This window comes from Momordica charantia (genome assembly GCF_013281855.1).
Source record: "Momordica charantia cultivar OHB3-1 chromosome 11 unlocalized genomic scaffold, Mcharantia_2.0 BLBB01000011.1, whole genome shotgun sequence".
NCBI classification, from domain to species: Eukaryota; Viridiplantae; Streptophyta; class Magnoliopsida; order Cucurbitales; family Cucurbitaceae; genus Momordica; species Momordica charantia.
This window is the reverse complement of record NW_028275159.1, coordinates 20452525-20476743: the sequence shown is the minus strand read 5'-3', so window position 1 is coordinate 20476743 and position 24219 is coordinate 20452525. Positions and strand designations below refer to the sequence as shown.

The 24219-nt window shown below is 35.2% G+C and overlaps 3 long non-coding RNA genes and 1 pseudogene across 3 annotated transcripts; 3 read left to right on the top strand and 1 right to left on the bottom strand.

Moving 5' to 3' along the window:
* Positions 1-20638, bottom strand: part of LOC148208285 (disease resistance protein RPV1-like) — a 121082-nt pseudogene extending 100444 nt beyond the window's left edge.
* LOC148208287 (uncharacterized) lies at positions 1049-3159 on the top strand. The gene is made up of 3 exons (XR_015788829.1): positions 1049-1415; positions 2019-2073; positions 2797-3159. It is a non-coding gene; the product is annotated as an uncharacterized LOC148208287 (long non-coding RNA).
* On the top strand, positions 9238-10045 carry LOC148208286 (uncharacterized). The gene is made up of 3 exons (XR_015788830.1): positions 9238-9467; positions 9538-9776; positions 9881-10045. It is a non-coding gene; the product is annotated as an uncharacterized LOC148208286 (long non-coding RNA).
* Positions 10071-10893, top strand: LOC111012139 (uncharacterized). Its single transcript, XR_002601518.2, has 3 exons — positions 10071-10228; positions 10318-10366; positions 10454-10893. It is a non-coding gene; the product is annotated as an uncharacterized LOC111012139 (long non-coding RNA).
* Positions 20639-24219: the final 3581 nt, after the last annotated feature.

Below are 24219 nucleotides of genomic sequence, written 5' to 3'. Positions count from 1 at the left end.
TATATACCCAGTATATCAAATATATACCCAGTACATATACTGTCTCGGTTACACTAAAATAACCTCGGATGTTTAGTTTATTGGATTTTGGACAATGCAATGCTATGAATTCAACAACAAATTTATTGAATAAAACTTTATTGAATATACATTTGTTTTTACACAAAATACAAACTACGAGTTTAGGGCAACACACCCAACACAAAGACCGTTTCCTTCTACTCCGTCATTATTTTGTTCGGACTCTATTTCTTAATTTCATTATTATTTTCTTTACATTGGGACAATGTAACATCTAGGTTTGGGGTGCTTGAATCTGGTCTGTAATAACTATTTTTGGATGATGTGTTTACTCTGATTCATATATGTTGTTTTCTTTTTTGAAACCTTGAATTCTGATTAATATCCTTGAATACTTGGTGGGTTATGAATACATCTTTGAGTAGCTTTCCTATGCATGAAATAGATAAGTATGGCCGTTTGTTTGTTTTCCTTCTCGAAAATTATATGATGGTTTCTCGTTGGATTCTTGAATGAAAATTGCTATTGACTTGACACTATTTACCTACACAGTGAGCTTTTGAGCCTTAGAGCAATCCATTACATCTTGCTCATTTTCATTCTTGAATGTGATCGAACTTGGCATATTTATTCTAAACTTGCTCGTGAATGCATTTTGTGACCACTTGTTTGAATTTGTGTCTTAATATGATAAGGGCAATTTAGGCTTACCCACAATTTGAGACTTCTAAATAGCCTACCTTGTTATATCTTCCTTTAGAGAGCCATATTTTGAGCCTAATTTCCCTACACATTTATTAACCTTGAGGCTTGTTTCGAATATTATCCTCCAAATTTTTTTACCTGTATCAAGACAAGGGAGGAAAAGTTGCATGATCTAATTTGTTTCGGTTCAAGCCAACTTTGTAAGCTATTGAAAAAAAAGAGAAAGAAAAAAAAAGTACGGTTGAAAAGAAAGTGAAAAAAAAAGTATATAAGGGTATATTTCTTCTTTGTTGAGTGATAGCGAAATTATTTGGAGAACTATCTTTCAAGGAGCAATAGATTCTTGTATTTCTCTAGGAGTGTTAGTGTTCGATGGTGCATTGTATTCATTGTTGTAAGGGTATTTTCGTAAGTTTGAAAAAAAATAAAAAAATTGGGAAATTGAAAAAAAAAAGGGCTTGTGTGTGAGTTGTGGAAGGGAACACGTGGAAAGGGAAAAAAATAAAAAAGAAAAGAAAAGGAAAAGGAAAGGGAAAGAAAGGAAAAGAAAAGAAAGAATTGAATCGAAGAGAGAGAGTTACGAAAAACAGGGGGTTTCGATAGTTGAAGAAGAAGGGGTTGAAATCAGAAGTTGATGGTCATTTTGGAGTGGGAATTGAAGAGCCAACAACAATAGTTAATGAAAAGTGGTAATTTAACTTGTTTTTTTTTGAAAAATTTTGAGGAAATAGAAGTTAAGATTGGCTTGTGGGTTTGATTTTAAGTTAAGGAAACCTCTTGAACTAGTTGAAGAAAATGAGGACTTCTGATTCTTTGTGAACATATGTATTGATGGATTAGTTTCTGCTTGTGTATGTTGGTTTCAGAACATAGAGTGTGTGGGTAGGTGGAATTTACATGAAAAACAAAAGGGGAGAAGAAATGGAAGGGGAAGAGCCACGGTTAGGGAAGAAGAAAGTGAATAGTGTAGGGGAGAGAGAAAGACTAGGTGTTGTTGATTAAACAAAAAAAAAAAAGAAAAAAGAAAAAAAAATGATTGGACATTGAAGCAAAATAAAACGTGAAGTGGGCTTGGTTGGAAATAAGTTGGGGTATAACCAATGGTTAATAACTAAGTTGGGAATTTGTGTATTGTGGCTCCCACTTGTAAGGAAGATGAGAGAGGAAGATGTGTAATTGGATGGTAGAGAGAGAATGGGGTTGTTGATTAAATTTATGGTTTAATTTGAAGAATTGTAGAGTTTAAATTGGAAATTGAGTGTGAATTGAAATTTCATTGGTTATTATTTCAGGATGATCGGAAATTGGAGCAGCGTACCAACCTAATTCACCTCGTTCATAGGATTTGTGAGTGGTTATTTTACTAAATATTTTAAGATATCTATTATAGAACTTTAAGAAAAAAAATATATATTACGTATGTTTGATTATTTTTGCTGAGAATTTCTGAGAAACTATTGTGTTTACTGAATATGATTAGAAAGAAATATGTTTAGAAGTGATTTGTGAAAGAAATTTTCTTAAAAAGAAAGAAAAAAGAATTTTTAGAACTATTTACGAGATTGAGAATTTTCTGAGAATCGTTTTCAAACCACCATATTGTTGTATCCAGGTGATTACCCATATGCTATGTGAATGTGTTTCTATAGTATACCCAGAAATAGAAGGTCTTTGGGACCATTTTACTCCGCGCGTTGAGAGAAATATTCTGCTGTGTATATTGAGATTACTCTATGCCAGTGGACCAGAAATAGAATTATTCTGCTGTGCGCATTGAGATTACTCTACGCTAGTAGACCAGAATAGAATGTGGATACATATATGGTGTTGAGTTTCCTTAATCTGTTTTAGGCTTGAAAGAAGATATTTGATATGTATTTAGAATGTGTTTTTTTAGAAAGTATATAAAGTTTGGCTGAGAAAGCTTATTATTTCAATTTAGAGAAGTTTGTTATAAGAGTTTAAATCTCAGTTATTTTTATGGAAGAAGTTTTACGAAATTATTTCCTTATTAAAATGCCACTCACTGAGCTTCCTAGCTCACTGTTTATCATTGTTTTTCTCCTCCAGGCTGCACCTGAGTTTCATAGAGACTTGTCGACCAGTTTCTACCACTCACCGTCTCAGAATTTGCATATCATTTTGTATGTACATCTAGAATGACTTATACTGGAATAGTTGTACCTTTTGTGATTGTACAACATGTTTAGGAGTCGTGGCCGAGTAGTTATTTTTGTGATGAATTATGTTACACTTTATGTTTTATATATTGAAGAATAATCTAAATTAGTTTTAGAAATTTAGAAAGAAGTTGACTATAGACTTGGTAGATGGTTGAAGGTCTGTAGTCGGCACGACTTGTCCTATAGTTAGTAGGTGTTTAGGGCGGGTCGTGTCAATTGTTCATTGGCTTCAGTACGTTATGTAGTTAGCATGCAACCTAATATCTACTTTGTCTTGATTTTGAGCCTCTTAAATTCCTACTACCTCACCTTTACCTAAGCCACGTTACAACTTTTATCAAAGTCCATTTGATTTTGTGCATTTAATTCATATTTGAGATGAGAGATTTGATTCACTTGCAAGCTTATGGTAATAATGTGATTTGTTATGATTCTAAGAGTTAAAACACCTTGAAAATACTTTGAGAGATTTGAGTGAAATCCTGTGAGAGTGTCAAGTATTTACTTTTGATTTCAAGAAGTTAATGAGATGCTAGAGTTTTTTTTTTCAAATTTTATGTTTCACTGCTTAATCTCTTGATTGTCATTTGGAATGATCTCGTAGGATGTGTGATTGACTTACCGATATTTTTAGAGATTAAAATGTTGAAAGGGTATAGGAAAGAGAGTTAGTATGTTGAGTTACGAGATGTTCAAGGATGAACGTGATTTAGGTGTCAGTTGTCTACTTGGATTAAGTGGTTATTAACTAGTTTTGTTTGCTTGAGGAAAAGCAAAAAGCTAAGTTTGGGGGTATTTTGATAGTTTACTTTATAAACCACATTTCATAACATTCACGTGGGAAATATTTAGCAATTTCGGTCATTTATGGCTTATTTACGTGCATAACTGATGTTTTTATAGGATCGAGCCATTAGAAAGAATTGAAGCATAAATGATCAATTAAGAGGAAAATTAGAGCAAAAAGGAGAGCTTAATTCAGCCACATCAGCGTCATCATGTAGTGCCATGGCGCATGCAGGTTAGAATTGGGAGCAAAATTCCGAATGAAGCAGTGCCACAGCGCCATTACACAGTGCCATGGTGCCCGCAGACGAAGCTTGAACCTTCTTCCGTGATGACAGTGCCGCAACGCTGTCTTGTAGTGCCATGGCGCTACGAACTTGAGCGTCCGTCACAATTATGGAACAACACCATGGCGCTCACTAATGGTGCCATGGTGCTGTAGCGATGTCCTCTCATAAATAAAAGATTACAGCACCGTTTGGAGGGACTATTGGATATTCTTACATTGGGAATTGGAGTTTAGAGAGGTTTTGGCTCGAGAGTTGAAGCAAGGAGGGCGAGAAGAGGATATTCTTACAAGGGGGGGGGTAGTTAACCTAGAAGACTAACCGTCTAAAAATGAAATCTGCGAAGAATTACAAGTACGAAACAAAATTGAAAGGCAATGGAATTTTAAGTAGCAGCAAGAGGAAATTAACTCCCCTTTTCAAACATATTTTTATTCAAATTCTTCAATCAAGTTAAGTCTTTTATGTTCGAAGATGATGCTCCAACATCATGACTACTTCAGCATGCTTCCTATTACTTTCCATAGAATTTAAATTCTACATTCTACTTTTAAGTCTTTCATGAAATAAAATAGGCATAAATTACTAATAAACCAAAAACTTACCTAAATGCCAATTAAATCGCAAATAGAAACAACAACAAAGAATTTCAATCATCGCGAACTATAAGAAGAATGAAATTGATTTGGAAATTAAAATACTTCCCCCTATATCATTTTTTTTCTTCTTTTTCTTGGGGGCTATCATCAGCATCAGAAGAACTCTCTTGGCTTGAACTGTTCCACAGATATAAAATTGTTGTGGCAATATTTTAAATTCGAACCTCGGTGCTTCCTTCTTTAATGGTTTCATTGGGTTAAATTGTTCCCCTTCCAACTCATGTGGTTCAAATATCATTTCAAATTGATTTCCCTTCTTTTCTTCAATCCCCAAACTTGATGCTTCATTTGGCTCAATTTTGACCTATGCTCTAGCAATGCTCTTATGAATATTCTTATGTTGCAGCTCATTTGTAGTTTCTTTAATTTGACTCACAATTTTAATTTCTGCATTGACTTGAGCACTTTCTTTCTCTAGAAGGGTGGGATATGGTGGAAGCAATGTGTTGCAACTCATTACTGTTTCAGTTTGTTCTTTCTCCTCCAATTTGAGTGTCTCAGTATCGCTCGAGAGAGCTTCATGCGGTCGCTTTCTTAGTTCTTCTACAACTTGCCCCATATGAACTTCCAAATTCCTTAATGACGCTGCTTGGCTCTGAATTAATGCAGCTTGATTTTGAATGGTATCCTCATTCTTGGCCATGTAAGCTTTAATCAGGCTTTCCAAAGAATTTGATGAACTTGCAGCTTGCTTGGCAGGATGATGTTGCTCAAACTCCAAAAAATCCTAGGGAAAAGTTTTCTTGTTGGAATGTTGGAGCATTATATTGTCCTGACTGACCCTGTCCACATTGGTTTCCTCCCCATCCAAAATTTGGGAGTTGCCCCCACCACGAGTTGTACATGTTGGAGTGAGAATTATTTTGATTTGTAGGATTCCATGGGCAGAGATCAAAGTGGTTCTCTCCTTAACAGTAGGAGCATGAAATTGCTTGGACACTGCTAACTCCTGCTCTGGCAATAGATGCTCCAGCATTAGACATATTCTTCATCATCATGTCCGCCAGATTTGAGATTTTCGTGTTGATCAAAGTTAGCATGTCATCATCATAAATTCCTCTTGAATTCTCACCCATAGCTGATCTTGGATTCAACCATTCACTAGTAGAAAGTTGGTCTTCCATGACAGTTGTGAACAGTAAAAAAGTTTGGATGAAAAAAAAACTGTCATAAATGATGGGGGCACGTTTTTGGAGGGAAAAAAACGCTATTTTTCGGATTTTGTAAGTTTTATGACAGTTAAAAACTGTCGCGAAAATCGAAATTTCAATGATAGTGGAAAACTGTCACGAATGGTGGAGGCATGATTTTGGCGGGAAAAAACGACAATTTACGAAAATTTTCAGGCTTTTATGACATTTTATAATTGTTAATAAAAATAAAAAAATTTCAAGTATTCCATGACAATTACCTAGGTCATCTTGATAATGTATGACATAAAAAACAAATGATTTTGAGCACATTTCATTTCTGTCGGAAAAACTGCAGCTTCGTTAACGATATTAATTATTTCAGGATTGTCCGGTCGCATCGAGTATAGATTTATGCTTAATAGTTTTCCCAAATACTCCATGAAACAAGTAGAAGATGGTATTTGTTATAGTGGTAAGCTTAGCGTAATTGTGCCCTTCCTCTCTTCGGTTCCGAGTTTGAGCCCTATGAATTTAAATTATTTTTTCAACCCTCTATTAATATATTTTTATAAAAAAATAATATAAGTTAATTCTAGTTTCACCAAGCATTCCGTAAATAAAATATTCACATTTAAATTATACCCTGATTTTTTTTATTGGAATGAAAGGTAATCAACTTAATCGAATGGTTAGGAATTAATTTGAGTTTAAATTGGAACTAGTTAGGTTCATGAAACTTTAAATTTTTATAACATAAAACTTTGAAGTTTAGATAGAAATTTCCAAAATTAAATGTTAGTTTTGAGAATTTGTTTTTTTATTAGATTCTTGTCTAAATTTTCAAGAATATTAATAGTAACTATTTAAAAGAAAATAGAAACAAGTCAATAAAATGAGAAATAAAAACTCAGTAGATATTTCTTTTTGTAAAATATATATATATATAATGATAACCTATTTAGTTAGGTGTGTGAATTGAACGCTGAAGACCACTAAGGCTTATGGACACATGTGTACACCAAACACCAACAAAATAAGCTGATTTTATGAAATGTTCAAGTATAATATTAATATAGTAATCATTTTTTCATTGTAGGTAATTACAATTAAAATAAATTAAATCAAACCACGCCATTTTGAGAACTTCTTTCTTCCTCATCTGTTTTCAATGTTCTTTTCAAAAAACCAAAAGTTCATTATCTTCCTCGCGCCGTCGTTCAAGATCTGTTACCTAGATGACGAAAATTCACATAATCGATCGCCGACACTACAAGAATTATGAGTTTTTTCCAACGCTTTTATTCTCGACGCTGGGCAAACATCTTTTTCCCAATTAAAGAATAATAGTCGAGACTCTGCCGACTATTGACTAAAATAATCTGGAAAGGAATATATTTTTGACGCTTTTATTATCGACACTGGGTGAAGTTACTCTTACCAACGCTTTTGCCTAATAGTCGGGTAAAATTTTGTTTTTATATATTACCACTCCCGACGATTTTTGAAATAGAAGGGAGAGATTTCTATTCCCGACTATTTTATTATATAGTCGGTCAAAATTTTTCTTAATTTTTTTAAATTACCACTCACGACTATTTTTAGAAAAAAAGTTTAATAGTGGACTTTACACCAATATTTTAATAAATTGTTGGGCGCTATTGTTTTTTATTTTTTTAAATATTCAATTCCCGACTATTTTTGAAATAGTCACTACCAGAAATATGACTTTTATAGCTTTTGGGCATAGCATTTTTAAAAATGAGCTATGAAAAAGTAAATAAAAAAGGGGAAATTTGTGAAATTTTTTTATTTTGGCGCCTAATGAAAAGTTGTACAGTCTCGAAAGTAGAGTCATCTCCTCCTTGTCCTTCGTTTTTAATTTTCCTTCGTGCTCCCAGACCCTAAAGTTGCCCCCCGCCCCATTCCAGCCAGATCTGAACGCTATCGCCGCCGTAGTGCTCCTAGAACTTAAATCTGCATCTGCCGTCCTGCTCTAAGCAGATCCAAACGCTGCTACCGCCTTCTTTCTCCCAGATCCAAAAGCTATCAAGCTGTGCCGGCCAGATCCGAGCGCTGACGCCGCAATGCTCTAGCCAGATCCAAACACTACTGCTGATGGACTGCCCCAACAAGATCTGAATGCTGCCGCCACCTTCGTTCTCCCAAATCCGAAAGCTGCTACCGCCACTCTACTCTCAGATCCAAAGCTGATCGTGCCGCCCTTAGTTCATTCTCGAGGTCTGTTACCCACACCCTTCACGAAATCGCGTGGGGATCTCATTTTATCACAAGAGAAAACAAGGTGATGAAAAGCGAAAGGCTTCTCTATTTCTAGGAAAAAAAATATTAAATCCCTCTAAAATTTCACCTAAATCTTCAGTAGAATGCCTTTCCTCACCACTTTGCAGAGTGACGATGGTGCTACACCTCTCGGTAATTTTGTTAGGTTTTCTTTTGGCTACCTATCAATATCGATATCTTGATATGTCTATTTGTGAGATTATTTTAGTTGTGGCATGTGGTAAGCATATTATGGTTTTTTTTTTTTTCAGTGTTTGATAGTTGCTTCTTCACGGAAGTGGTGCAAGAAGAAGAATAGAAGGTCTATTTGGATGGTATTGTAGCACAGTTACAGAAAAACTGTCATGATGCTTCTTTCATGGTTTTTAACTTTAGAGAAGGTGAAAGGCGAAGCCAAATTCCTACTGTATGACTTATTCTCTCGTATTAGCCATATTAGAATTGCATAGGTGTTCACAAAGAATTGTCACGAAAAACATGAATCACATGGAATGAGCACCATTTAATGTTTTTTTAACAAGGAAGTAGGAAAAGATAAAGATGTAATCAAAACTGTCCAATTTATATTTATAGGGAGTGACTATTATCTTCTTCTATATTTGTCTTCACTTTTTGAACTTAATGACCTAAATTTGTAGACAGAGTTTACTACTTCAATTGAGTTGGAAATCTTCATTTCCATTATCCATTGAGGAATTGCAGGACGACCACATTGATTGCACATGATACTTTCGGTATCTAGTTTATATTTAGCAAAAATGGTTTCCTACTCTATCATGTGAATTATTTATGTTTAGAAGAAATTTGGTATTTACATGTTAAGTTTTTTGTCATGTTATTATTATTTTGTTTTTGAAGTAGGATAAAAGTCAGAGAAACTTTTGTGAAAGCGTGGTACTTTATCGAAGCATGAGCGAGATGAAAACATTTTAAAAAAGGAGAATATAGATGAGGTAAGTATTTATGTTTACCAAGTTTTCTTATAAGAAATGTAATGCACGTAGTTACCGATACTTAACTGATGTGACTGTATGTGTTCACTTGAAGATATTGGACAAGGAAGAAACTTTGGAGTTCAAGGTAAGTGTTCACTAGCTTTTCAATTTAAGGAAACAAGAAATATAACGTCTCAACTGCTTATAAATATTATTTTCGATACAGAAGGGAACTTATTGTCGTCTGGTACTTGGGTCCATCGATAATGTTGTCGCTGCAGGCACTATATTTGAATCTAGGAGGAATGATGGAAACGTGAAAGTGTCCATAGACGTGGTGGTTGATGACGACTCTCGACTTCCAATTCCGACACATGGAGGAAATGATATTCTCTCGCAAGAAATAGGTTCACATATATTATGGCCTCAAAGTCTAGTCATATCCGATAATGAGAAGGTAACATCTCGTAGTTGATTGTAAGAATTCATTAGTTCATTGTTAACAACCATATTATCTTGAATTGAAGGAAATAAAACATTTGAGGGAGCTGTTCAGTTTGGCAAGTGGAAAATCTCCAACACAACCTGCGCCCGTTAGTCTAACATGTTTAACTCGTTAGATAAACTACATTGGAAGGGCAATTCAAATGATTATATCGAAGGATGTGTTCGGTCATGAACATAAGTTGTTTATCATGGTGGAGGATGTACAGAAGTTGTTTCATATGGAACCGACAACTACTCCGTGCATTGATGCCTACACGATGTAAGATAATTGCTTTCAAGTTGATTTTCTGTTGGTTATAGAGTACGTTATGTTGATCAATATATTGTTTTATTAAATACTGAACTTTCAACGCCTTTGTGTAGGTTCTTACATAGATCGTTGGGCAATGAAAATGAATCAAGCCCGTACAAGTTTCTAGATGCTGGGGCCACTTCCATAACTAATCTATCTAAAGAAAACCGCGTGCAAGTATTGACTAAAAGACTCTCAGAATTGGAGTTGAACCAACTGCTGATGTTTCGATATCATTCCGGGTAAGTTTTCGTATTGGCCATAGATAAATATTTCATACGTGCGAATAATTAATTATTAACTTGAATTTGTAGAGATCATTGGACGTTGATAGTGATATCTCCCGCAAAGAATATGACATTTTTTCTTGACTCGATGAGAAATCGCATGACAGATGATATTCTTAGTGTCATCACCATGTAAGTGTACTACATGCCTCCTCATGTAGTATTGAATATTTCTTAGCATATATAATGATGAAATATCTTATATGAGTCACTTGCTGTAGGGCTGTAAGAAATATACAGAAAAAACCATTTGCTCTGAAGCGTGTACCGGTAAAGCGTTTTTCGAGTTCAATTATTTGTCTGGATTTATATGTAACTTATTCATTGCGGTGTATTATTTATATGTTATATTCATAGTGCCCAAAACAACCGAATGCAGTAGAATGTGGATACTATGTCATGTGGTTAATGCGTGACATAGTCTTCGCTCGTAACACAACAATCCCAGAATGCGTACGTATATAGCCTAGTGTGAACGTTTGAATAATAATATATATTCTCACATTGCATTGCTTTGACTTTGATATAAATATGTATAGATGAAAGGGGCACAGCAATATTACACACAGGAGCACTTGGATGTGATTAGGAGGGAGTTGGCAGAGTTCATACTCTCGCACATATACTTTTCGTAGTATATGTGCTATCTTATTTTTTAGCTTCACCGTTCATGTAACTCATTGTCGTTTTGTTGGCCGCTGCATGTTGAAGATTGAAAATTTTTGTTCAGTGAAGGGTTCCATCGAATACTTTTGGGCAATACCCTCGGCATGAACCACATATACTGTAACGGTATATTGGGGTATGGTTCTTGGTCACTGTTAACGCCTCATATTATTGACTATATTCTTGAGCTAAAACATATCGTATGAGCTTGAAAAGCATGTTGGTCATAGTAGAATTATTCGTTGTGTCATTTACCACCCCATAAAATTAGTTAGACATTATGTTTTCATGTCTTCTGAAGGAATGAAAAATGTATATATAGCTTCGTTTCATTTTGGTGTGGAGAAAGAAAATAAAATACATGGGTACTACATTGGAGGATATCAGAATGATTGCCAAAGCAATAAATTGCATTGAATTGAATGAGAGCGAATGATGTACATATATATAGTGCAAAAGGTAGTGGGTGATCATTCCCTTAATTTTATTATTGGGAGGGGAGGAAGAACTTAGTTTTCATTTGTTATGTCCCTCCCTCAGTTTTACTTTATATTTTCTCTGCAAGTTAGCATTTTGGCAATAGTGGAGTGTGTTCAAACTTTTATGTCTTTCATATTTTCTCCTTTCATTACTTTTACTAATTGTGAAAGCTTGTTCTTGCAGTGAGACATGTGCTAGATAATGTTTCTGTTTCCGTTTGTGTTTGTTAAAGCTATGTTGTTTAGATTGGTGTGTTCATATCTTGTTTCTGGTTGTCTTTCTCTCCCGTTCTGGGTACTTATGTGGTCTCTTTTGTGAATATCGTGCATTGATTTTAGGCTTGACTTGCTTATGTAAGATTGTGCAAGTAGCCAATTAAGACTTAGTGTTTATATGTGTCATGCATATAGTATAATGTATCGTTGGATAATTGTGTGGTTTAAAGTTTAGTTGGATAATTGTGTGGCTATCCTGCAGCAAAGATAGCCAATTAAGACTTATTGTTCATATTTGTGTCATGCATATAGTTGAAAGTCTAGTTGGATAATTTTCTGGCTATCCTGCAGCAAAGATAACCAATTTTCATTTCCGTTTGTGTTTGTTAAAGCTATGTTGTTTAGATTGGTGTGTTTATATCTTGTTTCTAGTTGTCTTTCTCTCCCGTTCTGGCTACTTATGTGGTCTCTTTTGTGAATATCGTGCATTGATTTTAGGCTTGACTTGCTTATGTAAGATTGTGCAAGTAGCCAATTAAGACATAGTGTTTATATGTGTCATGCATATAGTATAATGTCTCGTTGGATAATTGTGTAGTTGAAAGTTTTAGTTGGATAATTGTGTGACAATCCTGCAGCAAAGATAGTCAATTATGATTTAGATAAGTAGATTGTTTTTGTTTGTTAGCGTTCAACATCTGTGTTGTTCCTAAATCAGTTTTATTTGGGTAAAGTCTTTAGTATTTTGAGAATTTCAAAAACCGTTTGATATTGCCTTTTTGCACCTTTGTTTTTGTGAAAGAAGGGTTTTGTGCGAGTGATTTGAAGGAAAGAAAAATATCTTAGGTGCGTATTGTGATTGTTAGCTCTCTGGCACTGCATAAAGACTATGAAAGTGAGTTCATTCTGAAGGTCTGAAATATGATTTTCTTTTCTACTATGTTAACCTTTTCAATGCGTAGAAAGAGGAAGTAAACTCAGTGTAAGAGATTTGAAAGTTTAGGTCCTCCACTTTTGTGTATGTTTGCCGAAGTTAGATTCGTGTTTTCTTAATTGTTTGTTTTGAATATGTTGTTCAGCATGTGGGAACGAGGGTTGAAGGAAGCAGGGCCGAGCGTTTCTGTAATATGTTAGCTATATTTTGTAGTTTGACCTTTCATGTTACACGGTATAAACTCTAACAACATATAATAGTAATATGTTAGCTACATTTGTTGTAGTTTGACCTTTTGCATATAGTATTGTGAAATATTTGAGGTTTTTGTCCATTGCTTAGGTCTTCCAAGAAGAGCCTGGAGAACCACGACGAGTAGCTGCTTGGAATATCTAAAAGATGATTGTTGGGCCATTTTTTGTTGGGTTAGTAGTTACTTGGTATAGTTTGTTTATGTACGGGGTTGATGGACATGAAAAACATTCGTTTATGTATATATAATTTACTATATGTATACACTTTATATTTGTAGTTGGGTTGATGTACCAATGGATATATATGTCCTTGTATGTAAAATACGTTACAATTGACAGGTACAGGTACAACTATGGAAAGCGATTTTTAGAAACATTTCAAAACAAGTTTATATGAAAAGTTACATTTATAAATGTCAACAAAATAGGTTTCGTGACAAAAAAAAAAATTTAAACTGTTTCTTGACAATTAAATGTTGACATTATCAAGTATATCATGATAGTTATAAATTGTCATTGTATACCTTTACGTGACATTTATCAAATATCATTATTTAATGTTGCATGACATTTTTAAGTTGTCGTTATACAATTTTTCGTGATTGTTAAAACTGACAATATTGACTATTAAAACTATCACTACAAAAATTTTCATGATAGTTATAAATAATTGTTAAAAAAAAATTCATGTCAATCTTTAACTGTCGTTAAAAACTAGTTCTATAAAGGTATTTATTGACAGAATGACAAAAATATTTGATTGTTTGAGTGACACTTATAAATTGTAATTAAATGACTTTCCGTGACATTTATTAATTGTGATGGAAAATCTATTCATGACAAAGTATAACTGTAGTTGAAAATGCATTGATGACAATTTTTCAAATTTGTCATCTTCTCCTCTTTCTTGATGCCTTAATAGATGACAATTACATAATTGTCATGAATGATGTTAATGATAGAACTTAACTGTCATTGAAGACCGACTTTCTACTAGTGATTGGTGATTGTTAGATGAGATACGTTCAAGGATATTGAATGCTTCAACATACGATCTTGATAGGAGAGCTCCATTTACAAAAGCATCTACCACTAACCGTGTAGCTTCATTCAGCCCAATATAATATGCCTCGATCTGAATACACTTTGGAATACCGTGGTATGGATACTTTTGCAAAAGCTTCTTGAACCTCTCCCATGATTCGCTTATAGATTCCCCTATAAATTGCTGAAAGTTATTGATGTCGCTTTTATACTTTGCATCTTTTCTACCAATTCATTCCATGTAGTGATGGATTCTGATGGTAGGGAGTGCATCCATATCCTAGCAATGTCTGTCAGCAAAAATGGGAACGATTTCAGCCTCAATGCTTCCTTCATTACTCCCCTGATCTTAAGCGAATTACTAACCTCCAAGAAATATCTCAGATGGAGGTGGGGATCTTCTGATTCATGACCCCCAAACTGTCCCACAATTTGGAGCATTTGAAACATTGCGGGTGTAAGCTCAAACTCATTAGCATCTATATCTAGCTCCACTATAGCTGGATTAAAATTATAAAATGCTGGAGCCACATATGCTCTAACTGTTTTATCCCTGTCATCTGCTAACAGGATAGCATTTAGAGGAGGGGCTATTGCTCCAGTAACCTCTTCCTCATGCATTTCCTCAACTACCATATTTGGCGCTTGCGGATTCGGATTGCGATTCATCTCTTATTGCTCTTGTATTATTTGTTCATTTCTCCTCCTATGAAGGGCTCTTTCAATTTGGTCATTAAGCAGAAATTCTAACCCTTGGAAATCATACATCGACCTACAAAGCAACCAAAGTATGGCTAAGGAAACTCTTTACGCACCGTATTCTTAAGCAAAATAACTTAAAGTAAAATAGCTTAGTCCCCGGCAACGACGCCAAAAACTTGTTGCATGTCCACAACCGATGTGAATGCAAGTGCAATTGTACACTATTCTCGCCGATTGTAGTATCAACAAGGTCAAAATCAACAGGGACTAAGGATATTATTCTAAGCGTGCGTTAAGAATACCAAAAATTCAAATAAAAGATAATCAATATTTGTATAAAGTAAAATACTATAAAACACAAAAAGAAATTCCAAGAGAGAAATATTGTATTAATAGATGCTGGGGGTAAAGAAATGTTGTAGCAAAATGAACAGAACGGGGAACAGTTAATTAGATGGAAACGGGGGAGATCATGACATGCTTTCACTCGCTCACAGAAGACGCTCTAGCATAAAAGGGCTACTGATGCTCAAACTGACGTGGTTCCCTTCCGAGACACACAAATATGAATATCTACAACTTCCGTTGCTAAATACCCAAAAATGAAGAACGGTTTATAAGCATGGTTAGGCGGACCTTATCCTTAAGCATCCACAAATCTACTAGAAAAGAGTAGCTAACCACAAAAGAGTAAAATATGCTACCTATATACCCTTCAGAGTCATACAAGAGCAAACAAACTGATAAATGTGGCCAGCATAGATCAGTAAGATGGAAAATATTATACCAACTCTATTTAACAACAGCAAAAACAGCTAGAAAGCCTTTGTTCATAAGTTATAGTAAAGGATCTCCTCAAAAAATGGGGTTTAGTTCATGGGGAATGGGGAAAATACAATGGGTAAAAAGAGAAACAACCCATTTGGTGAAAAACTTTGAGAAATCCTCTGAAACTTCTAGCTCAGTGAGAAACCAGCAGTTCCAACCTCTTCCCATTGGCTCTTCTCGAAATGGGGGCAGCTTTCCTTGTCTTCAGCACATTTTAGGAATAATTTCTCTTCTTCGGATCTTTTCTCCCTTGGGGATTGATGATGAGACAACCTCATCTTATTGCTTTTATAGCTCTCTCGAAAATTAGGCCAAAACTCAATAAAACGGGTGTTGTACAGACATAAGTGAAAATTTTCTGCATGTTACTGTGCTGGCCAGGAATTTCTGCAGCAAGCAATGCTCCAGCATGACATGTTTTAGCCTGGCAATGCTCCAGCATTTCTCATACTCAGGCTTGACTGTGCTTTGTCAACAGCTTTCTGGGCTCAGTGCTTATCTCATACTTTGGTTCTAAACTTTCAATCCTACATAAAAGAGCCGATAATAGAAAGAATTCAACACTAACTTAAGCCAAAGCATTATTTGCACGAGATTTTAGCTCATTATTCATTTTCTATATTATTCATGATTTTCTCGAGCTAAAATAGACACACATTAACAATAAATTGCACAAAACTTCTCCAATAACGACTAGAATAACTCTCTTTTGGAGAGTTATCAGGACCTCAAACATCAGAATGAACTAATTCAAAAAGAGTAGTAGCTCGCTTATTGACTCTAGGATACGAACTGAGATGATGACACTTAACAAATTGACATGACTCGCAAACTAAAGAATGCAAACTATGAAATTGTGGACAATGACTCTTTAACACGAAGAGAGATGGATGACCCAAACGAAAATGTTCTTTGAAAGGAGATGGCACTCCAGTGCAAACAGTAGCTGTAGGTATTTATGTTTCAAACGTATAGAGGCCATTGGATTCACGCCATTTACCAATAGTCTTATTAGTCGTAAGATCCTGAAATAAGCAATAACCAGGGAAGAATAAGACACAACAACTGAGATCACGAGTAAGTTTACTGACAGAGATTAAATTAAAAAAAAATTATGATAAATTTAAGACAGTGGTCAATGAAAGAGATTTGGAAAGATGAACTGTGCTAGAGCCAAGAATAGGAGAAGTGGTGTCATCTGCTATGGCAACATCAGACAAAGATGTAGATGGAGAGAAATTAGCAAATAAATTAGGGTTACCTGACATATGATTTGTCGCACCAAAGTAAATGACGCATTTTGACGTAGATGAAATAAGACATTTACTGGTGTTACATGACTCAGCGATGACGGTAATCAGATTAGAGGACAATGCCGTCAATTACTCTTGATACTGTTGAAACTTAGCAAATTCTTCCACAGGAATCGTGACTAACTTGCCAGCATCATCAAGAGTAAATGCAACATGTGCAGACTGTGTTTTCTGAACTTTATTCAACAGCTTTCTACATTCTCGCTTTGTATGACTAGGCTTATGACAATAATTGCATATAATGATATCTCATGAATTTGATTTTGGAGCACTAGAATTCCATCGTTGAGCGTTCTAAGTCGTGGAATTCTCTTGGTAGGTATTACCTTAGTATACATTTGTACTACGTCCAACCAAAGCATTGTTAGACTGAGATGACAGGATAGGTTGTGACTTCTCAACGTGAAGTACTCGAGTGTGTGCCTCCTATAAGCTGGAATTTTCGAACTAGATAGTAATTGGTCTTTGGCTACATCAAATCTAGGTGAAATACCAAGAAGAAAACTTATAACTGCTAGTTGTTCGCGTTGGGCAAGTCGAACTTTTGCATCAGTACCATATGAGAGTAATGCATTAAACTCTGCATAAATTTTTTTGTGTTCCATAAAGTAACTTGTAAGCGATTGGTCACTAAACTCAGGTTGGTAGAACCTCTTGTAGATTTCAAGTATTCGACTAACATTTCATTTTCCAGATTTCAAGTATTCCAAGTATTGAAGCAACTCTTTAACAGACTCACCCTCGTTGACTATGCCAATAATGTCACGCTCCATCGAATTCTTGATCTGTAGAATCAGTCGAGCATCACCCCGCAACCAAGCTTTCTGGCTCTCATCCTTGGGAGGATCTTCAGTTATGTGATCGTCCATATCAATACTTCACAAAAAAAGACGAACATTGATTCTCCATGAAGAATAGTTTGATCCATTCAACTTATGTTCTATGATTTTTTATAGCATCGGGATCATCTCAGATGCTACAATTGATTTCTTCTCTGCCATAAAAAACAAACGAATTGATTCGAACCAAACAAACAAAACCAGCTGAACCAAACAAACCAAAGCAAACGAACTGAATTGGTCGAATCGAACCGAACCAAACAATCAGAACTAGTTGAACCGAAATAAACAGGCAGAACTGGTTGAACCGAACCAAACCAGCCGAACCCAACCAAACGAACCAACCTAGCGGAACCGAACCAAACAATGTTTCTGAAATGGAGAAACCCTAACGCTGCAAAGAAACCCACGATGAGCGGAGGGGCGAAAAATACAGAGATGACTGTGACGGGCGGCACGAATACCCATAATTCACGAACCACGAACGAAAACCACGAATCAGAGAACGAGTTCAACGCTGGGTGCAACAGCAGCGGAGGTGGACGGAGACGGCGGCCATAGCGGCAGCAGCGGGCAGACCGACTTAAGGTATAGCCGAATGAGACAATCACTTAAGGCCCCAATCATAAAAGGCCTCATATTTTTCATATATATATATATAATATTATATTATTATCTATTTATTTTAATTTTTACTTATTAAATGTATTTTAATGTAAAATAATATATTTTCCATACATTTTATTCTTATAATATTGAAAATATGAAAAATAGTTCTATTGAAAAAAAAAGCTTTAATTAAATGTAAATCTTTATAGAAAACATACAATCAATCCGTCCTATAAATTTATCTCGATTTTATTTTATTTTTATTGAGAAGAAAATGGGGACAAAAATCCATCAAAGTAAGAAAACAATGACAAAAAAGGCATGGAGACCGTTACATCCACGATCAATAAAGAAAAGAGACATACAATACTTGATTATCTTATTATTTAAAGAGGAGATGCTCAATATTTAAGACTATAGGCCGAAGAACTGTCGATCTTAATTTGATACCTTTCAACTTTTATTACTTTTATCTTCCTCTTCAGGGTTAAAACCTTTTAAATTTTATTAAAAAAAACCCAAAACTATTAATATAATCCCCTCAAAACTCTCTCAAGTTTTAGACTCGGATTCTTTCTCCTTTAATTTATTTTTTTACAATTAAAAATTTTCAAATTCTCTTAAAAAACTATAGCATGAATATACTGGGTAGGTTATACTAATTTTAACTTAATTCCTCTCCCAATCGTTAGAGGAGAAACCAAAGTATCAAAGTTTATTATTTGATCTAATAAAAATTTAAGTTTGTTTTGTTCCATTTTTTTTACTTTTAAAAAAATGTGTATTTTATATTGTTCGATACGTTAATATTTGAGATTTTTTTAGATTTATTTACTTATATCAATATGGAATATTAACGTGTCTACAAGAAAATATGAATCTTGATATAAAAAGCTTAAGAAAAATAAAATATAAAAATTGATTGAATCTTAAAGAGGTGCTATAAACACTTATTGAATCTCAAAAGATGCTAATGATAAATTTTTGAGTGGGAGTAAAAGTATAAAAATGATGAAATAATAGAAAAAATGATAGGTACCAAAGTTTTAAATGTTGATGTTGATGGAAATGTTGAGGTCTCCATTTTATTGAAGTATTTTGATGGAAATATATCAATAAAATGTAGATGTCGATAGATATTTTTGAAAAAGTTAGAGAAATTAAAAATGGTAAAAAATATTTAAATTAACAAATAAACATTTTTTTATCTCTAAATAAGTTAAAAATAATTAATATTAATGTTATGTTTATATTAGTGATATTTCGTTGATATTTTTCATATCTTATAAATTTTTTTTAATATGATTGAAATGTCGATTTACCCCTCATGTCGATGTTGAAGTCATGAATAGATGAAAATATGGTGGACATGTCGACAAATATTTAATATCATGATAGGCACAAACAAATCAAAATAGTAGACAATGATATGATTGAAAATGAAAGCATGTAATCAAACAAACTTTAAGTGAAAAAAAAAAAAAGAATTGTAGATCATATTAAAAACTACTGTTCAAAATTTTGCCTAAGACCACATATCATCTCGAGGCTCCCCTGATTCTAGAATTTCATAGGGTTGATGGAGAATTTGTTTTTTCTAGTTGTAATGATAATTCTACTCCTTGACCAAACCAATCAAGAGTTCTAGCTAGTATTTCTAGTTGCTCTTTTTTCTTCAACCCCATCAAGAACAAGAAGAACCTTTCTTGATTCTCCATCATTTTGGCTCCGTAATCCTCATCCCATATTCAAACGTTGTCTTTTAGAAAAAGTCTTGGATAGTAGTTGTTCTTGAAGTGACACTAAATTACATTGCTTAGGACTACCTCCATAAACACGAAGAAAATAACTGCCCTCAAATTTAGATGTGATGCAGTCATAAACGACTTTAGCAATGGTTGTTTTACCGATGCCACCCGTCCCAACTATCCCAACAAAGCGTACGTCATCCAATCCTAAACCAAGTTTCACATTCATTTTTAGCAACTGATGTTTCATTCCAACTAAATTCTTGTATGAAGTTGCTATATATCTTAGGTCGTCATCTTTCAAGTATCTGGTTAGTGATTTTCTTTGACGATATCTACTTCAGAGATGCATACGAAAAAAGAGGATTCATAACACACAATTGATAAAGGAGGATTCATCCATAAGTTCAATGTTTATGATCTCTAAGTTGACAATTAAACGAGATTTACTTTACATGTTTTGTCATGGAATCCTTTCAATTTTGGACCTCCTCCAAGTATTCTTCTTTTTGCTCCCCTAACAACTTTTGAGCCTTTTCTGTGTGTTCATCGAAGCTTTTCTTGAAATTTCCAGACTGATGTCGAACATGGGAAGGATCCACATGGTAAAACACAGGAAGGACTCGATGTGTCGTCTCAGCCATACAATCCATTATCTCGGATAACTCTTTCAAGCACCACTTGGAAGAAGCATAGTCTTTCGATAGAACCACGATGGAAGATCTCGATTCTTCGATTGCTTTCACAAGCTTTTCACTAAGATCGTCCCCGATTAAGAGCTTCTTATCATCCATAAAAAGTCATTATTCTCAATTGATCCAAGGCCTCGTACAAAATCCGACGAAATTGTTGAGGGAACCTCCATGGTTGCAGAGAACCAAAAATTGGAAGGAAACAGAAATGTTGGGGAGAGAACTCACGAAAGGAATGTCATTTCCTTCTCTTGTTTACTTGCTTAAAAGGTTTTAATGTACATTCAACATTGTACTTTTGGAAGGTGAATCTTTAATGAAAATTTTCACTTTCAAGTTATGTGCAAGTTGTGTTGTGGGGACCCATTTAAGCTTCTGTCTCCCACCAATTATATCACATATCAAGGTGCTAAGTTGGTTTTTCACATTGCCATTTTAATTTTGATTACAAATTTAAGAAATTAATACATTTACAAAAATCAGAGACTCAACGACTATTGATAAGTATTAAAAACTAACCTGGTAGCTCAACGATAATTTACACATATTTTTTTTATCATAATCAGAGATTATGAGTTCGAACTCTCTATCCCTATTTGTTCTAATAAAAATATTAGAATTGACTATCATGTCAAATAAGTTTTTTATTTTTATTATCAGTTTTTAACATCTAATCACCGTAATATGCTAAATTTAAAAAATCTAAACATAAGAAACATATTGAAAATTTGTAAACAATAGAGACTAAATTGAAAAAAAATTCCACGTCAGAGACAAAGACCCGTTTACTTGGAGGAATGGTAATGAAAAATTCTGTCATTGCCTTATCTTGCTACGTTAAATCGGTTTAGTAGGTGGTCCATTCTTAGACTCAACTTTCAATTCACGAGCTTGAGAAAGTAAAGAGAATAATAAATAAAAGTAAAAAGAAAATATATATCAAAATGGATAATTATAGTGGATAGCAAAAATAATTTATCTATTTTAAAAAATGTCACCAGCTTTTCAAAATTTCAAATATAGCAAAATATTTGAATTTTTATTTTCGAAATTTTTATTATTTTGATTTTACATATCTGATATATATTTAATGTATATCTATATCTCATATAATCCAATGTATATCTGTATCTGATATACAATATGGATCATAACTATGGCATAGACCACAATAATCTATATTGATAGACTGGTCTATTTTAAATTTTATAATAGCGAAGATTGGTATGAAATTTATTTTTGCCTCACAAATTGTCTACTAAAATATCAAAACATAAAATGTTCATAAAATTTTGGAGTATCTATTATTTTCTAAAAATTAATTTCATTCTCTCTCCGTTCCTTTTATCTTTCTTCCTCTCTCGAGCTTTTTTTTTTTTTTTGCGAGTTTTCAAGTTCACTACAGAAGAGCATGGGTATTTTTAGTTGGTTAAAATTGCAAAATGATAATGTTGGGTAACATAGGTATAGCTTACGATAATGAAAACTTTAATCAATTGGAATTAAGAATTCTTTGGCTATATGAACCCCTATTTCTCAAACACAAATATTCAAATTGTTCGATTTCAACTGTAAGATGTAGGTTAGAAATAAACTACTTTAGATCAAATCTTTCGAGACAGAAAAACAAGTTCTTTAATCCAAGAGTCGAACAATCCACAATATAGGATGATCGATCCTACTTGAATTTTCTTGACATACAACTCAAAAGAATATGAAATCGTAAAAGATTCAAGAAAGCTCCTAGCTAAATTTGGAAGGAAAAGCTTAAGTGTTAACTCATTCGTCAAAAGTGATTTAATCAATAAAACAACTTAATGGCAGGCTTTAGATAGCCTTCCAACTAAATTATAGATGTTGCATCATCAATCATAGTTGTTGATGCTTGGATTCTGGTAGACCAGTTCACCCCACCTCGTGCACCAAACTCGAATATCAAGGAGTCGGACACCTGCAAAACTGAACAAACCTAACCCGGTGTGACTTCTGTCACACTGGCTCCGATGCCTAAGTTAGCTATATGAGGAATCACTAAACAAGTAAGACACTTGAAAGTGTAGGTTTGACTTACCTTCAAGGGGGTGACCCCCTCCCTATTTATATTTTGGGCTTACGGGCCGGGACGCTTCAACCCTAGGTCTCGGAACAACAGTAGGAGATCAAAGAAGGGGCTCGGTACCGAGCAGGGGTCGGAACCGAGCCCTGCTCGGTTCGGCCCACTCCTCGTGGGTCGACTCACCCGACTCCATCTTACCTCGTTGCCACTTTTACCTCATAACAATTGCCCCTACTCTCGAAGTGATGTATTTCGACTTTTATCTATCACTTTGAGAGTACACTACGGTGGGTCACGATGAGTGTTGTCGCTATCAACCTCGGGTTTGCATCTAATGGACCTGTGAAGGACGGGTCACATCTGTCATTGTGTTGTCATTTCTTAGTCAAGACCCACGACCGAGGTGGCCTCTTCCTCGGCTGTCGAACCGAGCCGTGTTGGAATTTGTGACTGAGTTATCACCTTTCCTCGACTGTCGAGCCCCACTTTGTTGGTTTCCGTGTAGGTATGATCACATCATCGATTCCCGTAGAAGTATTGTCATGTCATGCACTGGTTCCCGTGGAGCTGTAGTCACCTTGCAGTAGGACCCGTGACCGAGGCCATCCTGGGTTTCATGGTGGCCGAGCAAGCTTCAGCCTAGTGGTTTGTGACCATTGGTCCGAACCATGCTCCCATACTTTCTGAGGCTATATAAACCCGTTCCACTCCTTGACATTTCACTCAACCCTTCCATTTCGAGGTAATCATCATTCCTTCCTTGCTCTTTGCTACTTGCTTATTTCCATGGCATCTGGTAGTGATCTAAACTTTGAGTGGACTACCTCCGACGACGACGAGTCATCCCACCCGTCTTTTGAGTCCCGATCCTTTCATCTTTCCTAGGTGGACAACTCCACACTTATGGCGAGGCACTTACGTCATCTCCACTCAAAATACCGCATTCATGATTCAGTCAGCCTTCGTCTCCCAAACCCCGACGAGAGTATCGACATATCCTACCCCGGGGAAGTCGTGTTCTATACGGCCATGTTTAAATTTGGCGCTCGTCTACCATTGCCCTTGTTCCTTCAAAACTTCTTAGCTTTTAACCAAGTAGCTCCATCCCAAATCGTCCATAATGGGTGGTCTACATTGATTAGTTGTTTCATCTTGTGGTCTTATCTTGGGGGTGACCAACCCTTAACCGCGGCCACCTTCATGTCGCTTTATTTCCTTAAACATAGTCCCGACGACAGCTTCCATTTTTACATTAGCTCACGAATCCAAATTCTTATTACGGGTCCTTCCTCGGTAAAGCACTGGAAGGATGAGTGGTTCCTTGTCGATGGTGACTGGCTTGCCCAGGACGACCGTGGATTGCATTTTCCTGTCCCGACAGAGTTTAAGGAGTTAGGTAAGTAGCTTCCCGAACTCTTATCGGGACTTTCTTATATCATATTCTAAACCTCCTCTTTTTGTTTCTTTTGTTGGCAGTTTCCCGCACCTGTAGAACTCTCCACCGAGGCATTGAACTTATACCACACCGTCCTCCACCCGATGTCGAGCGGTGGGGACCAAACTTAGTAAACGAGCAGAACCTAGTAGATTTTGGCTTGGCTCCTCCTCTTCCACTTTCAGGTAACCGTCAGGAGTTTGCTTTAAATCTGCATTCAACCGATTTTATTTCGTATTCTCCCTGTAGGAATGTCGAGATGGGTCACATCTTTATTCGAAAGAGAACGTCGTCGAAACGCTCGGAGC